Source organism: Aegilops tauschii, chromosome 1, assembly GCF_002575655.3.
Source record: "Aegilops tauschii subsp. strangulata cultivar AL8/78 chromosome 1, Aet v6.0, whole genome shotgun sequence".
NCBI classification, from domain to species: domain Eukaryota; kingdom Viridiplantae; phylum Streptophyta; class Magnoliopsida; order Poales; family Poaceae; genus Aegilops; species Aegilops tauschii.
In genome coordinates, this window is record NC_053035.3 from 459798849 (window position 1) to 459817865 (window position 19017).

At 43.3% G+C, this 19017-nt stretch overlaps 1 pseudogene; it reads left to right on the plus strand.

Moving 5' to 3' along the window:
- The window catches only part of LOC109746203 (probable cytokinin riboside 5'-monophosphate phosphoribohydrolase LOGL7), a 46887-nt pseudogene that overhangs the window by 18252 nt on the left and 9618 nt on the right, over window positions 1–19017 (plus strand).

A 19017-nucleotide genomic window follows, 5' to 3' on the forward strand; every position in this document is an offset into this window, starting at 1 on the left:
ACGTTTGATTTTTATTAGCCGTCCGATCTTGCGGGGAATTAAACTTGATTAAATTTAATATGTTAATTGCGATAAGGGCATAATGGTCCAGGGGGAAATATCTTTTCTTGAACCGATCACCTGAGGACCAGATCCATGTCTACTCGATCCAGATCAGAATCCTCCTCCGATCTATTCGTCGCCGCTCCTGACCTTCTCCGTCCTTGACCTGCCCGGTGAGAGGAATAAATTCATCGTCCTCGTCCTCCACCCAACCAACCCCAGCCCCCCTACACCGTCACCGAAGAAGAAGAAGGCCGGATCTGCGCCGGCTGAATCGGCGGTGACGGCGGCGGACGATCCCATCTCTTCGCGCGTACCAGGTATGAATCCAGTTTATTAGAGTCATCATCCATGCTAGGATAGTACTTGTTGGGCGTTGATGATTGGTTTCCCTCACATGTCAAACGAGCAAAGTCTTTTCCATGCACTTGTCTTTGCCTATGAGCTATTTTACACCTGCAACATTGATAAACAGAAAGATGTTGATGATTGGTTTCCCTCACATGTCATATGCAGGAAGACATGGCGTATGCAGGTGATGCGAGTATGTTCGAGTATCTAAATGTTGTCAGCAAGATGTTTGATAGTGAGGCTGAAGGCTATGAATTCTACAACAAATATGCTCTTGAAAAAGGTTTTAGTGTGAGGAAAAGCTACGTTGAGTGGGATGGATCCAACAAATACATAATTTTAAGGAAAATTGTGTGTAGTCGTCAAGGGTTTCGCGAAGAGAAGCACATGAAAAGAAAGATGGAAGATAGAAAGAGGAGGCCACGAAGTTTAACTCGTGTTGGGTGTAATGCTAAATTGGTCATTACGAGACAGGAGGAAACCGGTCGGTGGTTTGTCAAGGATTTCATCGATGAGCACAGCCATCCTCTAGCCCCACGGGATCTTTCTTGTTTGCTGCGTTCGCACAGACGAATTAGCGATGAGCAGAAAGCGGACATTGCGGACATGGAAAAATGTGGGATCCGCAAATATCGTATTATGGATATTTTGTGCTTTCAATACAGTGGATTTGGTAAGGTTGGATGCATAAAGAGGGACATTTATAATTTCTGCCATGCTAATAAGCAGGAGACAATCAGTGCCGGTGATGCTAATACGGTGATCATGCACATGATGGCGAGGCGAGAGCGAGATGTGGATTTTTTCTTCAAGTACTTGGTAGACGAGCATGGCCATCTGAAGGGACTGTTCTGGGCTGATAGTCAATCGCGACTTGACTACGAGGCTTTCGGAGACGTCATTGTTTTCGATAGCACATACAGAACCAACAAATACAATCTGCCATTCGTGCCGTTTGTCGGGTTGAATCACCACCGGAGCACTGTCATTTTTGGCTGTGGTATAATTTCTCATGAAACAAGCCAGGCATACGAGTGGATGTTGCGGACCTTTTCTGATTGCATGGCACAGAAGCATCTGATATCTGTGATCACAGATGGGGACCTTGCAATGCAGAGAGCAATAAGGGTGGTCTGGCCAGACTCAAACCATAGACTATGTATATGGCACATTTAGCAGAACATTGTACACCATCTGCATGATGACGACGTAAAGGAGGAATTTAGATCTTTCATTTATGATACTTCTTCCATTGAAGAGCATGAGATAGAATGGATATACTTCTTACAACGGAATAAAGTAACCAGTGAGGAGTCTTGGCTACATCAGATGTATCAAATGAGAAAGTTGTGGTGTGCTCCATATCTTGAGGGGCGTTGTTTCCTAGGATTGAGCAGCAATCAGAGGAGTGAGAGCTTGAACTCTGTGCTACATACGCATCTTGACGGTAAGATGTCGTTGTTTGAAATGCTAGAGCACTATGAGCGTTGCCTTGCGTCGCGACGGATTAACGAAGCTCTCCATGACGTCAAAGCCTTGAAGTCCGTTCCACTTACAGAGGAAAATGCTTCGCCGCTTGAGAAACACGCCGCAACAGTTTTCACACCTAGTGTCTTTAAGATGGTCTTATGGAGCATAGATGCTGTCAGCAAATGTCAGATCAGAGGGATACTAGATGGATCAGAAGATTCCACTTATGTTGTGTCCAAGCAGGAAAGAATGGATAAAAAGTTTGGAGTGCGCATTGAAGAGCAAGGAGGTCTTTTGCACAGGGTGAGTTGTTCTTGCCGTAAGCTGGAATGCGCAGGCACAACATGTTCCCACATTTTTTACATATTGGGGATTTTAAATCAAACAATTCTGCCCAGTTGTTGCGTTCCCACTAGGTGGACTATGAATGCAAAATGTGCATACGCACCTACCAGAAAAAACCAGATGTATGACTATTCGGTAAGCCTGCAGAGGTACCGCGAGTTGCGGAATTGTAGTCACGCCGCAAGTTTCAAGGCATGCCACTCTGATGAGGACTATCACCGTCTAATTATGCTTTTGCAAGCACAACATCATGGCAAGCAATCAAGTTTTGAACAAGCTGACAGCAAGGAGTCAACTAATGCTCAGCATAACAACATTAGGTTTGGCCCGTTGATGCCGCACTCGGAGAAAGTTGATAAGGTTCTGGATCCCGTGCATGTGCCAGGCCAAGGTGCACCGAAGAAAAGGCTGCAGGCAAAGACAAAGAAGTCAAGATCACAGAATATCTGTGGCTATTGCAAGAATCCTGGTCACAATCGACGTAAATGCGCTAAATTGCTAGAGGTACGAAATATGTTCATATTTATTTTTTGCATGTGTTTTACTCATAATTGATGTCCATGTTATTTATTCTATTCTTCTGTGTAGGATCTCGAGGCTGAACTGTGATGTCTACATACAGCATGAACCGACGATGAGCCAGAGAAAGTCATGTGCCATTCAGCTTTGTGTGACGTGGTCTTTACATTCTATTTCATCGTGACAGTAATTTAGTGAAGTGCGGTTGTACTGCAATGTTACTGTATTAGTTTGACATCTTTCGTTTCCATTTTCCGTGTGTATCATTTGATGTCCAACTTTAAGAATGATTATGTATTTCGAACAGGAATAATGGCTAGCATGGAGCACTTGTTATTGTCGAGTAGAATAATTTTTGTGATGTATTTCTGCACGCACGCACGGCCGCCAGACGGATCTCCCGCGCGATCCCACGGTCTGCATGGCTCATGCATGGCAGGCCGTTTTCCTACGTAGACCCAAACACCGGCCCATCCGAGGTTGCAGCTCCGGACGGCCCACGTCACATACGATCTCGCGCGGTGTTCTCGTGTAACTAAAAATAGTCCCACCTCGCCCCTCGACCAGCTCCTTTACCTACTTAAATACCTTCATCGAGGTGATTTTAGCAAGCGTTGGTCCTCATTGTAGGATGAAAATGATTCTTCACCCTTACTATGGTTGTCATGCATATTCATAATCATCATGCATATTCTTCATTTAGAGATCATTAATGACTGACGTATTTTTTAAATAAGCGGGACCCAGTGGGGTGTGCTTGGAAATATTTGAGAAACCTCCATGCACGTTCATCTTTGCTGCATGCAAATCGGGCGGCAGCCGCTGTGCCAGCAGCTGTCAAGGCCTTAATGAATCACTATTCACATGCAGGTCCCCGACTCTTGCATGCAGGTGCCTGGTTTTTGCATGAAGGTCCTTGGGTCGCATCATTGGTTGAGGAAGTATCTCTAGAGTGTTTCGAACTGACATTGCCCAGGGCATAAAAAATTCAAAAAAATACAAAACCTTGGAAACCTAGCACTGTTTGTGCTAGAGATCATGTGTGCCAAAATTAAGGTGATTTGGAGGTGGTCGAAAAAATGCCCGCATTCCGGAGGGACCATTTGGTCAAACTTAAGCCAGTTTTTGAAAAAAGGTGAATTTTTCCACCGCCTCCAAATCAGCCAAATTTTCTTGTACATGGTGACACACATGTGCCAAACATGTCTATGAAAGAAATTTTTGAAAAAAATTATTTTACAATGCCCCCTTGAGGCATAGACCGATGTTTTCAGCAGTCAGTCTAGAGGGCATTATAAATTCAAAAAAATACAAAAACTTGGAAACCTAGCATTGTTTGTGCTAGAGATCATGTGTGCCAAAATTGAGGTGATTTGGAGGAGGTCGAAAAAATGCCCGCATTCCGGAGGGACCATTTGGTCCAACTTAAGCCAGTTTTTGAAAAAAGGTGAATTTTTCCACCGCCTCCAAATGACCCAAATTTTCTTGTACATGGTGACACACATGTGCCAAACATGTCTATGAAAGAAATTTTTGAAAAAAAATTATTTTACAATGCCCCCTTGAGGCATAGACCGATGTTTTCAACAGTCAGTCTAGAGGGCATTATAAATTCAAAAAAATTCAAAAAAATACAAAAACTTGGAAACCTAGCATTGTTTGTGCTAGAGATCATGTGTGCCAAAATTGAGGTGATTTGGAGGTGGTCGGAAAAATGCCCGCATTCCGGAGGGACCATTTGGTCCAACCTAAGCGAGTTTTTGAAAAAAGGTGAATTTTTCCACCGCCTCCAAATCACCCAAATTTTCTTGTACATGGTGACACACATGTGCCAAACATGTCTATGAAAGAAATTTTTGAAAAAAATTATTTCACAATGCCCCCTTGAGGCATAGACCGATGTTTTCAGCAGTCAGTCTAGAGGGCATTATAAATTCAAAAAAATTCAAAAAAATACAAAAACTTGGAAACCTAGCATTGTTTGTGCTAGAGATCATGTGTGCCAAAATTGAGGTGATTTGGAGGTGGTCAAAAAAATGCCCGCATTCCGGAGGGACCATTTGGTCCAACTTAAGCCGGTTTTTGAAAAAAGGTGAATTTTTCCACCGCCTCCAAATCACCCAAATTTTCTTGTACATGGTGACACACATGTGCCAAACATGTCTATGAAAGAAATTTTTGAAAAAAAATATTTTACAATGCCCCCTTGAGGCATAGACCGATGTTTTCAGCAGTCAGTCTAGAGGGCATTATAAATTCAAAAAAATTCAAAAAAATACAAAAACTTGGAAACCTAGCATTGTTTGTGCAAGAGACAATGTGCGCCAAAATTGAGGTGATTTGGAGGTGGTCGGAAAAATGCCCGCATTCCGGAGGGACCATTTGGTCAAAACTTAAGCCAGTTTTTGAAAAAAGGTGAATTTTTCCACCGCCTCCAAATCACCCAAATTTTCTTGTACATGGTGACACACATGTCTATGAAGGAAATTTTTGAAAAAAATTATTTTACAATGCCCCCTTGAGGCATAGACCGATGTTTTCAGCAGTCAGTCTAGAGGGCATTATAAATTCAAAAAAATACAAAAACTTGGAAACCTAGCGTTGTTTGTGCAAGAGATAATGTGCGCCAAAATTGAGGTGATTTGGAGGTGGTCGGAAAAATGCCCGCATTCCGGAGGGACCATTTGGTCTAGCTTAAGCCAGTTTTTGAAAAAAGCTGAATTTTTCCACCGCCTCCAAATCACCCAAATTTTCTTGTACATGGTGACACACATGTCTATGAAGGAAATTTTTGAAAAAAATTATTTTACAATGCCCCTTGAGGCATAGAACGATGTTTTCAGCAGTCAGTCTAGAGGGCATTATAAATTCAAAAAAATTCAAAAAAATACAAAAACTTGGAAACCTAGCATTGTTTGTGCAAGAGATAATGTGCGCCAAAATTTAGGTGATTTGGAGGTGGTCGGAAAAATGCCCGCATTCCGGAGGGACCATTTGGTCTAACTTAAGCCAGTTTTTGAAAAAAGGTGAATTTTTCCACCGCCTCCAAATCAGCCAAATTTTCTTGTACATGGTGACACACATGTGCCAAACATGTCTATGAAAGAAATTTTTGAAAAAAATTATTTTACAATGCCCCCTTGAGGCATAGACCGATGTTTTCAGCAGTCAGTCTAGAGGGCATTATAAATTCAAAAAAATTCAAAAAAATACAAAAACTTGGAAACCTAGCATTGTTTGTGCTAGAGATCATGTGTGCCAAAATTGAGGTGATTTGGAGGTGGTCGAAAAAATGCCCGCATTCCGGAGGGACCATTTGGTCCAACTTAAGCCAGTTTTTGAAAAAAGGTGAATTTTTCCACCGCCTCCAAATCACCCAAATTTTCTTGTACATGGTGACACACATGTGCCAAACATGTCTTTGAAAGAAATTTTTGAAAAAAATTATTTTACAATGCCCCCTTGAGGTATAGACCGATGTTTTCAGCAGTCAGTCTAGAGGGCATTATAAATTCAAAAAAATACAAAAACTTGGAAACCTAGCATTGTTTGTGCAAGAGATCATGTGTGCCAAAATTGAGGTGATTTGGAGGTGGTCGAAAAAATGCCCGCATTCCGAAGGGACCATTTGGTCTTAACTTAAGCCAGTTTTTGAAAAAAGGTGAATTTTTCCACCGCCTCCAAATCACCCAAATTTTCTTGTACATGGTGACACACATGTCTATGAAGGAAATTTTTGAAAAAATTTATTTTACAATGCCCCCTTGAGGCATAGACCGATGTTTTCAGCAGTCAGTCTAGAGGGCATTATAAATTCAAAAAAATTCAAAAAAATACAAAAACTTGGAAACCTAGCATTGTTTGTGCAAGAGATAATGTGCGCCAAAATTGAGGTGATTTGGAGGTGGTCGGAAAAATGCCCGCATTCCGGAGGGACCATTTGGTCTAACTTAAGCCAGTTTTTGAAAAAAGGTGAATTTTTCCACCGCCTCCAAATCACCCAAATTTTCTTGTACATGGTGACACACATGTCTATGAAGGAAATTTTTGAAAAAATTTATTTTACAATGCCCCTTGAGGCATAGACCGATGTTTTCAGCAGTCAGTCTAGAGGGCATTATAAATTCAAAAAAATTCAAAAAAATACAAAAACTTGGAAACCTAGCATTGTTTGTGCAAGAGATAATGTGCGCCAAAATTGAGGTGATTTGGAGGTGGTCGGAAAAATGCCCGCATTCCGGAGGGACCATTTGGTCTAACTTAAGCCAGTTTTTGAAAAAAGGTGAATTTTTCCACCGCCTCCAAATCACCCAAATTTTCTTGTACATGGTGACACACATGTGACAAACATGTCTATGAAAGAAATTTTTTAAAAAAATTATTTTACAATGCCCCCTTGAGGCTTAGACCGATGTTTTCAGCAGTCAGTCTAGAGGGCATTATAAATTCAAAAAAATTCAAAAAAATACAAAAACTTGGAAACCTAGTTTTGTTTGTGGAAGAGATCATGTGTGCAACATGTCTATGAAAGAAATTTTTGAAAACAATTATTTTACAATGTCCCCTTGAGGTATAGACTGACGTTTTGAGCATTAAATCAGGGTGTGTACAACTCTAGCTTGTTCTTGCCAAAATGCAGCATGATGGACAGGCTGCAATGGAAATAATGGTGACAAATGAAAAAAATGAAATAGACAAAAAAAGCCCGCCTACTTGCCCGCTTTCACAATTCAACGGCCTGCATACGACTAGTAACCCAATCATTTATTGGGCAGGATGCAGAGGCCCGCCAGATTGTGAAAACAGGTAGCAAGTAGGCCCCACAGGGCAGGGACGGAGACGGTTAGGCAATGTGCTGCCCGCTTTAGAAAGGAACTTGAGAGGGAAAGCTCAGCCCGCTATATAAACCGGTGCTAGCTCCCCTCGCGCGGCGAGGTGGGACTAAACTCCCTGCACCACTGGGATATGCCCGGCGCGAAGCTCGCTTGGGCCTAATTCGGGTGGGCCGTCCCACGCCAGCCACACCTGCGGGGTCGCTGGATGGACTGTTGGGCCATCTCGTTGTCTGCGCCTGAGGCCTGCATGCATGGGAAGGGCGGCGACGTGGGTTTGCATGCGCGGGTGGCGGGGGTGCATGCTTGCGAGCGAGGCGATTAAAACCTTGTTTTCACACTTTTCGATTCAACGTGGCAATTAAAACCTTGGTTTCACACTTTTTTGATACACCCGCATGTATTCAACGTGGCAATTAAAGCCTTGGTTTCACACTTTTTTGATCCACCCGCATCTATTCAATGTGGCAATTAAAGTGGCATATGGATCGTTCGACGCGGCTAGTTTGAACGTAAGTGCGGTCGGTTCCCTTCCCTTCCCCTTTCCCTATTTAAACCACCAGCCCTCACCTTCTGCACACATCCATTTGCGCCGCCCTTCTCTTCTTCCCCAAACCCAGAGCAATCTCTGAGCAAGCCGCGAGGATGCAGTACAACGGCCCCACCTACCGGCTCCCACCGACCGTGCCGGAGAGACAGTATCCGGCCGGCGTCGTCGTGGAGAGCACGCTTCGCGTGTGGGCGTTCTCACGCTGGAGGGGTGCAAGGGGCTTTGCCTAGTGGTTCCTCCGTGCGGGCTTCGCCCACCTCCCGGCGGGCTCGCCGGTGATGTTCCGACTGGATGAAGTGCGTCCAAACTCCTGGTCTCCGCCGATAGGGCTCACCGTCACCTTCACCAACAGATTTGATGCGTACTACCTCCTCGGCAAGGTGTTTTGGTGTGGATGCGAATTCATCGCATTCACAACCCACAACATCTTCACAAACTTCGACTGCGTCTTCCCCACCCGCGACGGTATGCACACCCTCCCCTACTACATCGGCGAGGACGGGATGGAGAGGAGCACTGGAGAGGAGGCGCAGTGAAGATGGTGGTGAAGGCCCGGTCTCGTCAGCTTGTCTTGCCCTAGCGTGTTAGGGCAAGTTTTTTATCTTTTAAATATTTCTATTAAATCATGTTGTTGGTTCTACCGTGAAATTTATCTATCCGAACTATGTTATGATTTCTACCCGTCTATTTGATATGTTGTTGGTTATCTATGTTTTGCTTGCTATTTCTATCTTCTTCCCTTGATATTTCTATCTTATTTGACGTCAAAACCAGCAAGTTTTGGGGTTAGCTCAGATTTCACGCGGCCCACGGGGGTGTGCTTGCGCGCTTGATGGAAAAAATTGGTGTCATTCAACTTAGCCGTTCGGGTAGCAGGGGATGTTCCGTCTGGGAAGACGGATTTTTTCGGCATGCTTGAAATGGACCCAATTTTTTTTTGAAACCCTTGTACCAACATGACAAGCATCCATGCCAACTGGAAATTGTTTTGCGACGTTGTATGGTTTTGTAGGCTATAATGATTACACGTGTAGATGAAAGGCACGAAAAAACAGTTTCAGCAAAGACAACATAAATGATTTTTTACAAGTTTTATAGATGGAAACTTCTTTAGATGCAATGCCATCTCACAAACAACTCAGAAACAACTGTATGATTGATCATAAAACACATGCATTGTTGTTCAAAGAACTGTCTCATGAATAAATTGTACCATAATTGCGAACATAGTGTGAAACAGAAAAAAAATGTTTGTTTGCAACAAAATAATCCTGGTTTGAAGCTTAAACTGGTTGAAAAACAATTGAGCCTACTCCATATGGTCTTCTGCACTGCCAAAATCCAGTGACCTCTTGCGTTGCGACGTTGGAGATTGCGTCGGGCTTGGCGACGACCCATGTGCTTCAATCTTTTTCTCTTTAACATCAATGTAACCATACAACTAAAGTTGTTCTTGTTCTTTCTCCGCCAACTCTCTAGCAAGACCCTCCATTTCTTGGATTCTCACTTCCTGTAGAAAACCATAGGAATTGTATTAGGAAGAACTTAAAAATGACGTAGCCATAAACTAGATGCATGTAACATGTAAAATTTGAACCTCTGGATCAATTTCATCCTCGGGAAAACAACCCGTAGTTCTATTGTACACAATGTACAGGTGACATGTCTTGCTGCCATTCAGATCAGAAAGCATTTTTTCTACATCATCTGGTCCTGCAATCAAGAACATTCTTTCTGGCAGCTTCCACGCAAACTCGGTTAAGAAGTAGTACAGTTCTGCTCCCAGTTTGCAACCAAAAGTATCTCTCATTTCACTCATAATGAGATCGTAGGTCACTTTGGCGGGTTCAAAAAATTCTGACTTCCGCCGGGTGTTCATCAAAGTATGCTCTCGGGACATGTGACATCTCATCATCCCTACTAACAAAAAATTCCATGACCAGCACCTAGTATCTCACATCAGAGTTAATACATTCAATGAGTAAAGGGGCAAACATAATTTTTTATGTGCATAGCAACATTGCGGTGTTGTTACCTGCTTTTGTGGAATGTATCCTTCATGTGGAGTGACTGGGGATTGTGCCATCTCAAACCTTCTCACCTTGTTATGTGGAATGTATCCTTCATGTGGTGTGACTGGGGACTCTGCCATCACACGTTTCTTATCCTGCGTATGAAACGTCGACAGTGGGTTTACACACAAATTTTAAAAGGTCATACCATATCTTGGGTATGGCATCGTTGCGAGGTACTTACAAGGGGAGAATTGAAGATATGTTGTTGGGGTGGAGTGATGTGGCATTGAACGGGTGACTCTATTGCAGTGTCTCGAGTGGATGGCGACTGTGCCGTCTCATGATGCTTAGCCTACATACAATCGCCGACATAAGGTTGCCACAAATTGAAGATGTTTGTATCATAGAATACGTAGGTCCTTAATATATACAATCGGTGCGAGATACTTACAGGGGGAGAAAAATTGAAGACATGTTGTCGGGGTGGCCGTGAGATCGCACGGGCTTCTAACATATGTCCTTCCAAACATACCTTCTCCAGCATGGCCTTATAATCCATGTCCGACCGCTCCTGTAGCTGCTTGCTGTCCATATCCGAACGTGCTTGCAACACATAGGCATCCATCCTGACTCGCTCTGTCCGTATAATACTGTCCACAAGCTTCCGGTCCTTCTGCAACGTTTGATGCATTTCCTTGTAGCCAAGGAAAAACTTTTTTTCCATGTCCTCACAGTCCCGCTTGTACTTTTCTTCAATCTCAAGACGCATCTTCGCCATCTTACGGGAAAACTCCTCACGCTCCTCCTTTATCATCCTGTCCACGTATGAACGTTCTTTTTTTGAGTTTCTTATCTACCTCAGCGCGATCCTTTTGCACCTTCAAGTCGATCTCCCGGCGCGCTTCATGCAAAGACTTGTCGTACTCCGCACGGTTGTTATGCGCCTCTGAGACCATGGTCCCTACAACAACACATATACCCATAGTATGAAAACTGTATCCACAACCTCATCCAACTAATTCCTAACAATACCACCGAGAAAATATATTCATAACCAGTTCGTACGAACAACTACTACAAACTATCAATCAAAAAGCTCTTGCATGACATCCTGTACTCCAATTACACCAGAACTACTCAACTATGGCAAAGGCTGTATTTTCTAATCTCTTCGGAAATGACTTCTTGGTCGAATCAATGGAAAAAATAATCAGCACTGCAATCAAAGATGGGAGGAGCCGTGGAGGAGACCTTTTTAATCCGGCGTCGGCGTGGTCGCTTGAGAAGCGATGGCGCGATTCCGGCGATGGCTATGTGAGGAGAAACAAGGTAGATGGGGGTGGTTAGGATAGGGTTGATATGCGGTAGAATGGGAAGGTATATATCCGTGGTTGTAGGGTTAATTAGTTATTTTGAAGTAATGCGCTTCGATGCAAGTTTTTTTTTAACGAGCACGATCTTTTGGGGGCTTCCAAAACATGTGCACTGACCGCGGGTCCAACCACATATCACGGAAGCCCGAGCCATCGTCGTGCCCGTGCCAACCCACGGCCCACCATTGCCTCCCTTTCCCTTGCCCCACCAAATTGTTATTCTTCTTCGTCGACGAAGCCTGCCATCGCCGGCGGACGGTGAGAGACGAGAGATGTCCATGTCTAGTTCGGCCTCTCCGTCATCATGGCTGCGGTATGGTTCACTACCGATGACGAGATGCCCCGACTGCCCACGCATCGCGCCACTAAAGCGTTTGACAACCATATCGGAGAAGAATGGAAACCATGGGAGGGAATTTGTGAAATGCGAGAGCAAACCAGAAGCGGGGAAGGTTAAATCTATGTTCTGTTGTGTCTTTTTGCTATGAATTCTGACCCCAGATTTATTTATATTTCCTCGGAATTGGTATTTAGGGTTTCCCTTCCCTTTTTCAGAAGCTGAAAACATGCAAGCATTTTGAGTGGCTGGATGAATACGTTGAGAGGCTTCAAACGGATGGCTTAATTGATTTGAGGCACGGGGCAACCCTAGAGGTAGATCTGCCATCGGCGGTGGATAATAAGGGCTATGCCAATGTTCCTCCGATGGTGGCGGATGCGGAACTCAAGGTGGAATTGAAGAAGATCAACAAGAACTTAAGGCAGTTGATCGATCTGAAGAAGCAAGCAAATCTGACGGCCGCGGGATTTTATTTTTCAATAATTGTATTGGGATTTGTTTACTTGTTGATCATCAGTCGTTAGTAGTTGTTAACAAATTATTTCAGTCAGCTTCTGTATAAGCAATGTCATGTGTGCTTAATGCCTTGTATGACCAGACAAATTATTTCAAAATTGGAAAGGACAAATAAAATTGAAAACTGATTTCTTGTTTCCAAAATAAAATTTGTAACTTATTGTTCTCTAAAAAAGGAAGAGCAATAAATTCCTTCCAAGAATTTCCAGAAATAATTGTCAACCCATTTTCTTTGGTAATTACGTGATATGTTTGGCGCAATTAGTGGCTAACTGGTTTTTTTTTGAGGAATAGTGGCTACTTGGTTTGATACATGCCAAACGTTATGTTCAGATTAGTTGCATTATTTCGTTCATTTTTTACCCAAAAAATCTATACAAAGTGTTAATTGGACAATGTGAACAATGTGGCACGAAGGTTGTCCGCCGAGCCAGTGGATGGACCGGATCGATGGTACCGGATGGAATCCATTGTAAACCAACCCTAAACCCTAAACCCAAAAAACAAAAAAACCCTGAACCCTAAACCCTGATAACCCTAACCCCCCCCCCCCCCCACACAAAACCGTAAAAACATTCAAAATTTGGGATCATGGGGTCATGGGATGCCATGAAGAAAGTTTGGGATCATTAGTACATGTACACGCAAGTACGATCTCTGACACGCGCATTTCCGGTCCCTGTACATGTACATGTAAACCAACCCAACATCGATCCGGTTCAGTGGATGGATGCATGCTCTATGTGGCACGAAGTATGTCGGTCGAGCCAGTCGACGGACCAGATCGATGCTACCGGAGGGATTCCATTGTAGACCAACGCTCGACCTATGTCCGGTGTGTGTGATAGGTCCACTGTAAGACAAACATAGTTCCGTCAACCCTAAAATCGTAAACACTGATAACCCTAACCCCCCCACTAAACCGTAAAAACATTCAAAATTTTGCCCCACATGGAAACCATTATGCATGCATTCTCTATGGGGTCATGGGATGCCATGAAGAAAGTTTGGGATTATACACGCAAGTACGATCTCTTACACGCGCATTTCCGGCCTAGCATGTCAACACCCCTAAAGCACTAGCTGGGTTCCTCACCTGTATGAAACCAACCCAACATCAATCCGGTCCAGTGGATGGATGCATGCTCTATGTGGGACGAAGTTTGTCGGCCGAGCCAGTCAACGGACCGGATCGATGCTACCGGAGGGAATCCATTGTAGACCAACGCTCCACCAATGCCCGGTGTGTGTGCTACGTCCACTGTAAGACAAACATAGTTCCGTCGACCCTAAAACACTTAAACCCTAAACCCTGATAACCCTAACCCCCCCCCCCCCACTAAACCGTAAAAACATTAAAAAATTTGCCCCACATGGAAACCATTATGCATGCATTCTGTATGTGGTCATGGGATGCCATTAAGAAAGTTTGGGATCATTAGTACATGTACACGCAAGTACGATCTCTGACACGCGCATTTCCGGGCTTGCATGTCAACACTAAACCCTATACCCTGATAACCCTACCCCCCCCACTAAACCCTAAACCCTGAACCCTGATAACCCTAACCCCCCCACTAAACCCTAAACCCTGAACCCCTAAACCCCTAAACCCTAATAACCCTAAACCCCTAAACCCCTAAACGAGTTGACAAGATTTTCTTATTTTTTTATATCATTTATCCAAATCTCACATAACTCACGCGGCCCACCCCTCCCTGAATCCCGCGATTACAGCTCCGCATTCTAACCACCCGGGCCGTCCGCACCTCCCACGACCGCTGCAAGATCAGATCGGAGACGCCGGTCGCCCATGGAATACAGGAGTCGGCGGCCACCACTCGCCGCCCACCGCCAACGTGATCTGAGGGGTCGGACGTCAGTGTTCTTCTCGCCGCCTCCTCCTCGCGTGAACGCGCCGTTTTTCCTTTGCGCCGTCGACCGCGCTATACGGGGACTTATAGTTTGCGACGCACTAACCGCCGCCATCTACTCGGCGGCACCGTCTCCGAGAGAAGGTATTACCTGATCGTAACTCTTTATAATCGTTGTCGGCCGCTCCTTTAGTAGTTGAACCCTCATAGGTTTTGCACCCAAATAGGTTCTGTGCTTAAACCCATAAGTGGATCATATGTTAAATGACCCAGTTAATTTTGTTAAAATTAATTCGCTGCTAATTTTGTTATACATTTTCCAATTTTGTTCAGATTAATTGAGCCGGATTTTATCATTGCATATGAGCCAGCAATGTCAGTTTCAGATACGAACCTTCATAATGGAGAAAAGCCCATCTCCGAAATTACCGATGCGGTAAGTAATTGACTGTTTGTGTACAATCGTTTCGTACACATAATTCATGTGTACTCAGTATAATTTAATGGCATGTAACAGGAACTCGACGAAAAGCATGGTCATATGAAGTTAGTATGCTCACAGACAAGGTTCGGAAAAACCATGAAACTGTTGTCACCAGACCACAAAAAGTACATCATATCAGAAACCAGTCTTGGCGGTCTAACCCAGATGCATGAAGTGACTCTACGGCCCATAATGTTGGTTAGACTAGCCAAGAGCATAGATATGGACACCCAATCCATTACCATCGGAAAAACGCCAATTCCTATAACAAAAGAGGACGTGCAGTGTATATTTGGCATTCCGATAGAAGGGGAGGATATAGAGCCACATCTGGAAATGCAAACCGACACAGAATTGTTTACCGCCTATGCAAACAATGGGCAAATTTTGATTTCTGACCTTGAAACGGCGATCCGAGCTTCCAAAGCCCCAGACGGCGATTTCCTGAGACGGTTCATTCTGTACGCAATTGGTACTGTTCTAGCACCAACAGCACAACATTATGTGGACTCGAAATTTCTCAACCTTGTTACAAATCTTCAAAACCTTCGGAAATTTAACTGGGGATGTTTCACACTCAATCACTTCTTCAAGTCCGTTCACAAGTTTAGAAATCGAGATCACGTAAATCTACAAGGAAATCTAATTCTGCTCCAGGTTAGTGCTAGATTACTACTTAATGTCCTTTAATTATTGTTCTATTGCATATCTGTATGGTGATGCACTAATTTATTGTGTAGTATTGGTACTGGGAGCACGTGCGTAGTGGCCGATTGATGTATGCTTCTAGACCCCCTCCATTGATCGCACGATGTGACGAAATGATGGCTACTTTAAGAAGCGATGCTTACGACAAAGGAGGTCTTCATAACGGGCTGGTATCTATCTACAATTGAACTTTCTATATCCGATTTTTTATTTGGTACTAATGGTTCATTATATTTTATAAAAAAAGGTTGTCATGGAAATTTGTGCTCCTCAACGACCGTCTGAGAATTCCAATAATTTTCCAAGAAAAAATGATGAACATGTGCATCAACATGATTCGTATCGAGCACCATCACAAGGACAGCAATTTAGTAGCCAGCAAGTATGTACTCCAAAGACTATTTGTTTTTGCAATATCACAAATAGGTGTCATGGAACCTCATTCATTTAGCTATTGTTATCAACGGGGTTTTATTTTGTTTACACAGATTGACATGGTAGTTGAAGCCATGAATGCATGCTTAGCTGATCATGAAAAGAAGGTAGGCAGGAAGTTAATGGAAATTGAGCATAGATTTGATGTCAAATACCAGACGCTAGGTGAAGACTTGATCGACATGAAGACTAAAACTGGCACTAATCCTAGGTTGTCGAAGGCCGAGGACGAAATTAAAGACTTAAGGAGGGAACTACATGTATGTCATACTGTGCATTTTGTATTTTGTATGAATATGTTCCTTCATGTTCATTATTGTTTGCATTGTTACAGGAATTAAAATACGAATTTACAAGCAACCGACAATCAGTGTCACAGAAAGGAGGCGTGCAGGTGATATTTATGGCCCAACACGTTAATATCTAAAAGTAACAAACTAATGATGAACTACCTTTGTTCTTTGTAGGATCAAGTCAATGTGTGCAATTCATCACTGACAGGGACTCCTAGGGCTAGCCAATTCACGGCAGGGACTTCGACTACACCAAGTGCAAGACATGTGACGGAAAACAATGAGAAACCACAATTAACTCCGATGAAGCCTGTCTTTGGTAATGATTACAAGTTCACGGATGAGGACATAGAGACAGCCGTTTACATCCGCGGAACATACGACCCTATTGAAATAGCTAGAATCAGAGACATTACCCTCACAGCAGAAAAACTGGAGCGAAATTTGGACGACAAATACATTTATGGTGATGTAAGCCCATTATACTCTAGTCTACATCATTACTTCAACAACTTTCTTATTATTGTATGATTGAAAATTTGGCAGGTTATTATGGCATATGCTCACATTAGCCGAATTGAGAATAATACTACCTCAATCATATCCCCTGAAGAAACCGAAAAGCTGTTACAAATGAAGGGGGTGGTTCCTGTTGGACGTGCAGCCTCATGGTTAGCTCGTGTAGCAGAAAAATTTGTAGGGCGCCGAAAGGTACATGTTTTCCTCACATTCATAGTTTATGTACACACTGTACACGACAAATTTCGGTTCTCAACCCAACCCAAATTTTACTGCAGGTGCATGTCGCACTGAATGTACACCAAAACCATTGGATGCTAATGATGTTTAATTTTGACAAAAAAGAAATTCAGACTCTGAACTCCATGAATTATCATTGCGAGAAGATCAAGGAAGATTCTCTTGTAAGTGTTCTCTTGCTGCCTCTTTTGATCCGCATGGCACATGAGCTCCCAAAGTACTGTAACCCTATGTATAACTCGTCGTACCCTAGGTGGACTCGATTCAGTTCTGCATCGACGAAGCTGTCAAGAATGGGTTGATATCACCAGCTAAGAACATCAATTTTGCCGAATGGACCAAAAAACGCTATGAGAACATACCACAACAGACCGATGGGTACGCATGGCCTCATAAATTATTATTTGCCTACACGAAAAAGATTACTGATCTTTAACTAAACATCGCAGGACTTCCTGTGCGGTTTGGACACTGCAGTACATGTTGTCATGGAACGGGGATGAAATGACCGATATTTTCAACCAGGTAATTGAATGCCTAATTTACATTTGTACTTTTTTAGCTTGAAAGCTGTGCTGACGTAAGTGTCGGTTATCAAATATAGGCAAGGATAGATATTTTCAGGTGGAAAATATGTACAACCTTACTGCATTAAAATTGCAACGCGCTTCGTCTCGAATCATATAAGTTCCCCATAATGGTTAGTGCTACATCAAGAATATATCATTTATTTCATAAGTCTCATGATTAGAACTAACGCAGCACTCTCTCTTATACAGAAGGAGGTGTACGATGCCCAGCAAGCAGTTCTACCTGATGGTTCAGAAGACGACGTACAATTAGTCAACAATCCTTCAACGAACTCGACACATCCAACTCCCAGAAGGATACCGGTGCACCCAACTCCCCCAAAAGTGGTGCACCCAACTCCCCAAAAAGGAAGAGAGCACGTGGACGCCCGAGAAAGCTAGTCAATCCCGAGGAAGCAGCAAAAACAAAGAGTCTTAACGAACTAAAACTTAAATTTGACAGCAAGACCATAGCCAACCAAGTGTCTTCGTTACCATCACGGTCACGCAGAGAGCATAAACCAGCACCAGCTTTATTGAGCCCATTCAAACACAAATAGGTAGCATCAATTGATAAATGCCCATGCTCATGCTCTACTTTTAGCATCATTTCATACACGTTTAGTTCTTATCAGAAAGTGGAAATAGGTACTTTTGGCAATCATGAGCATCCTCTACTTATAGCAATATCTAATGCATCATCAGTACAAAGCTTGATTTGGCAATAGGTGGAATCGGCAATCATTCGCATGCTTTAATTTTGTGAAGCTATAATCATGCTGAGTTATACACTAAACATAATCATGCCAAGCTATAACTACCATAGTCATAAACCAGGCTTTTCTTAAGCACAGGTGCTTATTTGTACAGGGTAGATGCATAACTAGGCGTCTCTCCTGTAGAAATAGGCACCGGTGCTTCAGAAAAACCCTATTTATTTTTCTAAGCACCACCCTAAGCATCTAGCATTGTACAAGGCTTAACATGCATCACCAAAATTGTATTAACAACTTGGAACACTAAACCAGAGTAGCAGCGAACTCTTAAGATAAACGGCATAGGTTCAGACACACCATAGGACATCAGTTTTAGAGTCGAACAACAAAGAAACATAGATAACATAAGAGGACACGACGGTCCTGGGGCAGCAGCAGCACTCTAGCAGCACATCACTTCTCTCCCTTCTTCAATGGAGGTTGTAGGGCTCATTGACTTTGACAATCTCGAGGAAGCGTGCGTAGGCCGCATGTTTAGCCAGAGTACTGGCCTTATGGTTCTTACCATGTCCATTGCCAGTGCTGAAGGCATGCTGGATCATGCCATCTATGCCGCCACAGATCACCTTGCAACAGAAAGGGCACCCAATCTTGCCAAAGAAACGGTACTTGATCTTGCCAGCAATCAGATGCCTCAGTGTGTAGCGGCTCTTGCTGTGCCTGCTGCCCATGCCGTAGTCCACGTCGTCGTCATCCTCCTGTGAATTAGTGAATTAGTACACATAGAAGAACTCAGCTAATCTATTATGGTACATTGCCTTAATTA